This window comes from Castor canadensis, chromosome 16 (genome assembly GCF_047511655.1).
Source record: "Castor canadensis chromosome 16, mCasCan1.hap1v2, whole genome shotgun sequence".
Classification (NCBI taxonomy): domain Eukaryota; kingdom Metazoa; phylum Chordata; class Mammalia; order Rodentia; family Castoridae; genus Castor; species Castor canadensis.
In genome coordinates this window covers 59,171,728-59,181,711 of record NC_133401.1, presented here as the reverse complement: position 1 = coordinate 59,181,711, position 9,984 = coordinate 59,171,728, and the positions used below count along the sequence as shown (strand labels likewise).

The following is a 9,984-nucleotide window of genomic DNA, read 5'->3' as shown; positions in this document are numbered from 1 at the left end:
AGCAGTTGCACTAATTTACATTCTATCAACAATGTACAAGTGTTCCTCTCCCCCCACATCCTCGACAGCATTTGCTGTTGTTGTGTTATTGATGATAGCCATTCTGACTGGGGTGCGGTGAAATCTCAACTTTATTTTGATTTGTATTTCCTTTATAGCCGGGAATGCTGAGTATTTCTTCATGTGTTTATTGGCCATTTGTACTTCTTTTGAGAATTGTCTGTTCAGTTCATTTGCCCATTTATTCAGTGGGTTGTTGATTCTTTGGAAGGTTAGCTTTTTGAATTCCCTATATATTCTGACTTTTAATTCCTTGTCAGATGTATAATTGGCGAAGATTTCCTCTCATTCTGTAGTCTGTCTCTTCAGTCTGGGTGTACAGAAGCTTTTTCATTTCATGCAGTCCCATTTTTGTCAATCCTTTCTCTTAATTCTCTTAATTGCTGAGCTATTAGAGTTTTATTTATAAATTTATTGCCTATGCCTGTATGGTCCAGTGTGATACCTGGGATTGAACCTAGGGCCTCGAGTTTGCAAGCACTCTACCAATTGATCCATAATTCCAGATCTTTTTTTAAAAAAATGTTTCTTAGATAGTGTCTGACTAACTTTTGCTATCTCAAACTCCACCTCCTGAGTAGCTGGGATTATAAGTGTGTGTGCTACTATTCCTCATTTGTTTTTTGTTTTCTTGATAGCCATTCTGACTGGGCTGAGATGGAATCTCAGTGCAGTTTATTTTGATTTTTATTTTTTTGGTGGAACTGGAGTTTGAAGTCAGGGCTTCACACTTGCAAAGCATGAGCTGTACTGTATGAGTAGTCACACCTCCAGTCTATTTTGCTCCCATTTATTTTGGAGATGGAGGAGTTTCACAAACTATTTGTCAGGGCTGGCTTTGAACCATGATTTTCCCAATCTTAGCCTCCCAAATAGTTAGGATTACAGGTGTGAGCCACCAGCATCTGCTCAGTGAGGTTTTGATTTGCATTTCCCTTATGGCTAAAATTATTGAATATCTTTCTATGTATTCAGAGGCCATTTGTACTTCTTTTGAAAAGCGTCTGATAAATTTATTTGCCCATTCAATGACTGGATTATTCTTTTGGTGTGCAATTTTTGAACATCCCATGTTCATGAATTGGTAAAGATTTTCTCCTGTTCTGTAGGTAGTCTGTTCACTCTGTTGATTATTCCTTTTGCTGTGCAGAAGCTTTTTAAGTTTGATGAAATCCTGTTTGCCAGTTCTTGCTCTTATTTTCTGAGCTGTTGGAGTCTTATTCAGAAAGGCGTACTTATGACCATATTTTCCTGTAGTAGTTTCTAAGTTTCAGGTCTTACCCTAAGGTCTTTGATCCATCTTGATTTGACTTTTTATACAGAATGAGAGAGAGAGAGAGAGAGAGAGAGAGAGAGAGAGAGAGATCTAATTTCAGTCTTATACATGTGAATGTCCAGTTTTCCCAGCAGCACTTGTTAAAGAGGCTGTCTTCAGTGTATGTTTTGGCAACTTTTTTGAGAATCAGAAATCTATAGATGCTTGGGTTTAGTTATGGGTCCAGTACCCTGTTCTATAGGTCTACTATTTTTTTTTTGACCAATACCATGCTGCTTTTGTTACTATGGCTCTATAGTATAATTTGAAATCAGGTATTGTGATACTGCCAGCATTGCTCTTTTTGCTTAGAATCAGTTTGGCTATTCAAGGTCTTTTGTGCTTCTATGTGAATTTTAGAATTTTTTTTCTAGTTCTGTGAAAAATGTCACTGGAATTATTATGGGGATTTCATTGCATCTGTAAATCTCCTTCAGTAATATGGCCATTTTATTCTGCCAATTCATAAACATGGGATGTTCTTATCATTGTTAGTTATTGTAGAAGTCTTTACCTCTTTGTTAAGTTTATTTTTACATATTTGTTCTTTGGGGGGCTACTGTGCCCCCCAAAGAAATCAGGATTGTTTTACTGATTTCCCTCTCAGCATTCTTGTTACTGGTATAGGAAACAGCTACTGCTTTTGTTACGTTAATTTTTATACTGGTACTTTGCTGAATTTATTTATCAAGTCTATTATTCTTTTGGCAGAATCTTTAGTGTCTTCTAAATATGGGCTAATACTCTCTTCTAAAAGGGATAATTTGACTTCTACCTTATTTGTGTCCCTTTTCTTTCTTTATCTTGCCTTTTGGCATTGACAAAGAATCAAGCACTATATTGAATAAGAGTTGTTAGAGTGGAGAGCATCCTTGTCTTGTTCCTGATTTTAGAGGAAATGGTTTCAGACCTTCTACACTTCATATCATGTTGACTATTGGTGTCATTTATAGACTTTATTGTGTGTAATATATAAGGTATGATCCTTATATATACAGTGTCCCTATATTTTTTTTTATCATGAAGAGATGTTGAATTTTCATCAAATGCTTTTTCCTTACTTACTAAGGGTTATATCATCTTTGTCCCTTGTTCTATTTAGGTGCCATATTATATTTGTTGATTTGTGTAGGTTGAACCATTCTTGGATCCCTCAACTTGATCTTGTGGTCTGATTTTTAAAAACTGTGTTGTTGAGTTTGGTTTGCAAGTGTTTTGTTGACGTTTTTTTTTCCATCTGTGTTCATCAAAGATATTTGTGTATAGTTATTTCTTCCTAAATTCTGAAGGAACAACTTTGCAAGATATACTAATCTAGATTGGCAGTTATTTTCTTTCAGGGCTTGTAATACATAATTCCATGACCTCCTGGTTTTCAGTTTCTGTTGAGAAAGCACTTGTTATTTTAGCAGGGTTTCCTTTATAAGTGATTTCTCTCTTTATTAAGTGTGCTTCTCTCTCACAGATTTCAATGTTCTTTGGTTTGTACTGTTGGCATTTTAACTATAATATGCCATGGAAGGGCCATGTCTGTTTGGGATACTAAATGCCTCCTATACCAGGATGTACATAATTTTCCCAAGATTTGGGAAATTTTCTGTTGCTATTTCACTGAATAGGTTTTCTGTACATTAAACCTATACTTCAATATCTTCTTCAATACCAAAAATATGTAGGTATGGTCTTTAATTGTGTCCCAGAGGTCTTGCATGTTTTCGTCATAATTTCTTACTTTTTTGTTTTAGTGTTATCTATATGTTTTAATTCATCAACCTGTTATTCAAGATCTAAAAATTCTCTCTTCTACTTGTTCTGGTTTGTTGTTGAGCTTTTTTTTTAAATCATCATATTATTGTTGTACTGGGAGTACATTGTGACATTTGCAAAAGTTCTTGCAATATGTCATAGCTGAATTTACCCCCTCTATCATTCTCCCTATCTCCCCTCCCCCATTCCTGGAATAGTTTCCACAGGTCTCATTTTTCCATTTTCATACATGAGCACATAATATTTCTTGTTGGTGAACTTTCCATTGAGGTTTTTTTTTTTTTTTTTTGGTATTAGCCTTGTGTTTACTTGGCAAGCACTCTATACTTGAGCTATGCATCCAGCAATTAAAAAAAATTTTTTTAATTTTAGATTGATTTATAAGCACTGCTCTGGGCAGCTACAGTTTGTTTACAATGAGGAGTTATCAAACTTTGAACATACTGTACATGGCAATTAGAAGTCATCATGGCAAGAGAAAACCACAGCCAGCTGCGACAACCAGCACAAAAACAACCAGAGAACAGTAGCGGAAATGTCGGAATGAAAGTGGGGTGTATTTATTATAAAAGGAAAAAAAACTCCTTGGGACTCTTAACAAAGAAAGGAATATTCTGAACTGAGGGAAAAGACACTAGTATACTAAATTACGAGTGTTTTAACTCCAGTTCTGTCCCCAACACTTTTAAGAGTGGAATGAGAGGATTATAATAAAAGAAAAAAAAACTCCTTGGGAATCTTAATAAAGAAAGGAATATTCTGAACTGAGGGAAAAGACACTAGTATACTAAATTACGAGTGTTTTAACTCCAGTTCTGTCCCCAACACTTTTAAGAGTGGAATGAGAGGAAACAGTTGAAGCAGACAATTCTGTAAAATTAGAAACCCTACAAATCTGATGAAAATCTAAACTCGTTTTACTTTAAAAAATTTAATATACTAAAAGGCCTGCTTTAGCAACATGCTAGTCCCACCAGAAAATAACTCCAGTACCCCCTTGTCAGTAACAATGTTCAAGTTGACCAGCCAATTCATACTTTTAAACCCATGTGTGGACAAGTACATGTGTCTTTTAAACCTAGTCATGGGCTCAGGTGACATCTAATAATGTGCATACATCTCTTAATTGTCCAGTGTTGATCTCTGCAGAAGAGTGGGCAGGGAAACCAATAAGTGGTAATGAAGGACTAAAGCCCTGCCCCCCCCCAAAAACCAACTTCCCCAGTACTACATCTCCCCACGACCCTTACTCAAAAGGAGGTCCTTATTTCTAAACTAAACTCAAATTTAGCACCCAGCGACTAGGGGGTTTTCTTCTTCAGAAACACACACATATCCACAAACCTCTCTCTCTATATAGGTTAAAATTATATCATATCATATCATATTATATTATATTATATTATATTATATTTTATATATATATAAAATGTTTTGTTTTTATATTTAAATATAAAAATATGACTATGCTTTGTGTTATAAGTGGAAGACCAAGCAATTAGAACTTTTTCTTTTTTTAAGATAGGGACATTCATCAGTTTATACTCTAAACTTTGTATTCATGAGAGGGCATGTGGCCCCAAGCAAGGGAAAACCCAAAGCAATAGATCAAGAGCATTTTCCTCCTTGATCCCCAATCCCTTCCCTTCCTTGCCTAACTTCCACTTCTAATACAAAGTTGGTTATACCTCAAGAAAGCTTTCCACCAAAGAGGAAATCCTAACCTAACCAGTCAGGCCTCTCCTTTCAGCTATGTTGAAGAAAAAGTTCTCCCTTTCCTCTCTGTCACAAACACATCTGCTCTTTGTGGATAGCTACACCTACAGGACAAGCACACCTGGTGAGATGGAAGCAGTTGTTACTCACTCACCCAGCTCCCACCCCACTAACTTGTTAGGAAGATTCACTGATAGTAAAAAAGGAGAAGCTGTGTGTGAAGAGGTTATGAACTTGACCTCTCTTACCCTGACAAAAGAAAGCAAAATTAACTGGGCATGGGAATAAGAGAGATCTTAATATTCTACCCTTTGAGTTACAATGGGAACAAGTAGGAAAACTGGGAGAGGGGGAAGAAGTGGAGTGGGATGAAGAACTGGGAGGGGCTGGATGGCTAGAAGTCTAAGTCCACTTAGTTCTTGTACTGGATGGGCTCATCCCCAGTCTCGCTGAGAAGACGTGTGGATGATGGCTTCCATCACTGAGAAGGGGTCACAATTGGCAGAAGGGCAATGGCCTTCAACGTAACCCTTCTCCTGGCCAACAGTCCTAGGAATGTGGATGCTGGCACCACGGCTGGCTACACCAGCAATAGAAATCATTGCTGTTGGCGGTTTTGTGGAATCCAGTTATGCACCAGGCCCCCCTTGGGATCATAGGCATGAATGTGGTACTGATGCCGTTTGCTCAGTTTCTTGATGGCCTCCTCAATGAACTTCAGCCCATTCTCCTCCCACATAGCCTTGGTGCTAAAGTTGGTATGGCAGCCTGCACCATTCCGGTTCTCAGGAATGGACTTAGGATCAATGGTTGCTCACCCCAAAGTCTTCACATACAGGTTGCAAGATGAAGCAAGTCATCCAGAGATGATCTCCCATGCAGATTCCTTCACAGTGGCCTATTTGGAATTCCCACTGGGCAGGCATGACCTCAGCATTTGTTCCAGTAATCTTGATTCCGGTGTACAAGCGGGCCCAGTAATGAGCCTCCATAGGCTCTGTCTGCCCTCATGCCACAGTAAGATGGATCTTGGGGCCCAGGGAAGCCATTGGAAGGCCCGTGACAGTATATTCTCGTTCCATTCCAAACCAGGGGTGCTGGCTGCTCACCATGTCCATTATCCATTTACAGGTGTGCCTTAAATTGGTGTCTGCAGGCTTCCAGTTATACTTGAATACTTCACACATCATCAGCTTGTTGGCGTCCTGCGGAACGGGCCCTGTAACATGGCATCAGGGATAAGATACTTGTTGCTGTTGGAGCCCTGAGACTGGTAAGTGCTGGACTCATCAACGTTTCACTCAGATAACTCTTTTACACACTTGGGCTCACAGTCCAGGGTGTGGGTCTTGCAACACAATCCTTCTCCAGTTCCATCAATTCAGATACACATGGCTTGAATTTTCTTGCCCTGAGGCAGGGACACTACATCTGGTTGATGCCTTGTTCAAGTGGGAACTTGCTGAGGTGGCCATGGTGGAAGGAGTTCTGGGCGGTGAGCAGACAGGCAGTGAGACTAAGGTGAGGACAGTGGAGAGGAGGTCGGGGTGCCACTCAAATGCTCTGTTTGTCTCTCATTCTTGGCTCTCAAAAATGTTGTTTTTGAAATAGGGTCTCATTAACTTTGCCTGGCATGGTGTGGAACACACAGTCCTCTTGCTCCTACCTCCTGAATAGCTGGGCTTACAGGTATACCACCATGCCCAGCATCTACTACTTTTATTTGACTCATTGAGCTTTTCCTTTCCAAGATTCTTATTTGGTTCTTTTTCAAAATCTGTCTCTTAATGGATCTCCTTATTCACATCCTGCATTATCTTCTTTAATTCATTAGTGTTTTTTCTGTATTGCCTTGAAATTGATTGACCTTTAAAAAAATTGTGTTGAGGATCTGGAGGTGTGGCTTAAGTGATAGCATGCCTACCTCACAGCATGAGGCCTTGAGTTCAAACACTAGTACTGCAAAAAAAAAAAAAAAGGTGTTGAATTCTTTCTCTTAGATTTCATCCACTTAAATATCATTGGATTTAGTTGCTAAATGATTATGAACTTTTGGAAGAGTCATACTACCTTGTTTTCTCATATTTCTTATACATCTATGTTGAAATTTATGCATTTTTAGGATAGATATTGCTTTCACCTTTATGTGAGAGCTTTTTTGGGGATCATCCTTTTCTTGATGATGTGTCCTGGGATATTAGATTGTTTTGAAGTGTTGGATACATTTCTAACAGCTTACCTGTTACTTCTTTTGTGGTGATTATTATATGTTTCACACAGTGTATACTGTGTCAGAGCTTGAGGGTCCTGCTTTCTCTGTAGGTCTCACAAGAGTGAGGGATTTCTAGTAGATCAGGAAGATCTGTTGTAGACAGCAGAGTATGTAGGGTACACCCTCTGTGATTACTTCTCTAGTCTTGTCAACAGTGTATGGACTGAAAGAGTATGGGAGTGGCATATGCTGTGACCCCTCATAGGTGGTGTGCACAGACTTTCTGTTGTGTGTCTCTGCTGTTGCCATAAGAGTGGATGTCTAGGAGTGGATTTCAGGCCTCCCAACCATGTCTACTTGCATCTAAGTTCTTGGCTGTTTTTTTTTTTTTCTTTGTCTTTTTAAAAATCTTTTCTGTTCTTTGAAGTATTTGCTCACTTTTGAGCAGGAGTTGGTTGGGTTGTACATAGAACAACATGTGCTGACTCTTAGCTGGGCTGGAGTGTAGCAGTATTCAAGTGTCCTGCTCAATTCCCAGCATTATGTAGAAAGGGGAAATGAATAACAGTAACAGTAACAAACAACAATGAACCAGATACAGAAATGAGGTAAAAACTAAGTACCAACCCTGATTACCACAACTCTAAAAACAATAACAACAACAAAAACAATGACAGGAGAGGCAAGGTCTGAAACAATACAAACCAAAAACTTTAAAAGATGAATAGGAATAGAAATAAGAAATGGCAGATGGAAATGTAACAAACTTAGAATATTCAAAAACTGAAAGTGAAGGTTGTAATTTGAAAAAAAAGAGAGAAAAATAAAAGAATTCAACTATTAGACAAGGAAAGAGAAACAAAAAAACCCCCCCCAAAATAATAAAAGTATAAATAATACAAAAAGGAAAAAAGAAACAGGCACATGCGCACATGTGCGCACACACACATATAAACCAGTCAGCAAACACAAAAATATCTTAAAAGAAATTGAAATAAAATGTACAGCGTTTGCTTGGGTGATTTGCAGGCAACAGTGGATATCCATTAGCTCTGCCATCTGTACTTCATTTCATGGACTGCAAGGAGGCATGCAACTCTTGGGCAGACCAAAGGCTGAGGGACGGTTAGCCCTTCTTTTCCTTGGGGGTTGCATGCCCCAGTTCAGTGGGAGTGATTTGAGACACTGCTGGTTGGATAGCTTTGTTTCCTAGAGTTCCCTCAGCTAGAGTTTGCTCTGGACAGATTTATTCCACCATTGCAGCTTGGGCTGGTGCTGAGCTCAGCTGTGCCCCCAGACCCCAAGTCCCTCATGTAGCCCACAGGGAGGGACAGACAACAGACTGTCATCAGCCTTCACTATGGCTTTGAGGTTCGGTCCCTACCCAATTGCACATGCCTGCTCTTTAGGCAGCACCAGAGCTTCCAGTCCCACAGAGTAAGCAATCTCCAGTTCCTTCTCTGCTTCTGACCCAAATCCCACTGAGTATGTTTTTCAATATTTTTGTTTCAGTGGTGTTCTGCAGGGGCCATAATGGGTCACAAGGTAGATGCTGGCAGGGACATTGTAGCAATATTTGCTGTGAGCTTCAAGGAAAAGAGACATGAAGGTACTTCAGTTTCCATAGTAGCAGCTTGGGAGCAGCCTTCACAAGATGGCTCCCATTCCAGCACTGATTTCAGGTTGAGAAACATGGTTCTACTTAAGCTCCAGGTTGTGCAGCTCCAAGATCAGGGAGTTCTGACTCCCTCCTGTCCTACACGGATTTCTGTGCTGATTTTGCCTTACATCTCCCCTTCTTTTCCCCTATCCCTAATGTGCTCTTTCTCACCCTCTCCACCAATAACCAGAGTCTCTGGGTCTCTCCAAGTCTCTGTCTGTCCAGAGGGTGTCTGTGTGTCCCCCTCAGTCACTCACCTTGCTGAGAAGCAGTTTTCTGGCTGTTTAAATTTCAAGTTGCAGAGAAGCTGGAAAGCCTGCTTGCTTCTGATCTGCCATCTCGGTTCCTCCAGCACTGTATCATTTCACATAAAGGATTTACGCATCCACAGATTTGGGTATCCTTGGGGTATCAGAGACCAATCCTCTATGGTCTCTTTGGGATGGCTGTGTATGCTAGTATGATATACAAATGGTACTGTAAGCAGACAGAAGAAAGTTTTTAGGAATATATTGATAAAGCTTTAAGAGTGGATAGGGTTTATTTATCATTGTCCATATATACACATATAATATACATATGCATCTACACATATAGAGCTTGTCTTAAAGAAAACATGTGTTAGGTCTATTATAGAAACCTAATTGTCAATATTTTAAGAGGGAGATCTACTGGGACATGGATATTTTAGAAGTCATCCACCTTTAGGTATGGCTGGATCCAGAAGGTCAAACAATTTTATTAGGGGTCTCTTTCTACTTCCTGACTCTACTTTCTGCTTTGTCTTGCCTTAATTCTAAGGAAGGGTCTCTTTTATAGTTAAGAAGCATGTCTCCCTATAATTCTTAGCTTTTTTTTTAGCTTGAAGTTCTTAAGTAAGAGTGAGACCCTCTTTCTTACACTGCTCAGATATCAAATCTTAGAGTAGACTCAGAATCAGTCTGGACCATGGATTCTCCTCTGAGCCCCTTAGTTCACAGGGAAGGGAGAACCCTGCTCAGCTGCCCTGAGTCATGTGACAGTATCAGTGGGTACGAGAGCACAATGATGGCCCTGCACAGCTACTGGGTGGGATGGGTTGTTCCTCAAAGGAGAAGTAGGATGCAGGCATGTAAAATCAACAGCTTCCCACCTGACACATGGAAGTAGGACAGAATAGAATTGCTGGTCACCACACACAGAGGAGGTAAGCACACACGTGTGTGCATGTGCATAAAGATGTTCATGCTTTTTATGTGAAAAAAATAGAATATA

General features: G+C 39.6%; 1 pseudogene; it reads right to left on the bottom strand.

Moving 5' to 3' along the window:
* Positions 1-5,270: 5,270 nt before the first annotated feature.
* On the bottom strand, positions 5,271-6,333 carry LOC109703392 (glutamine synthetase-like; annotated as a pseudogene).
* Between the last annotated feature and the right edge of the window lie 3,651 nt (positions 6,334-9,984).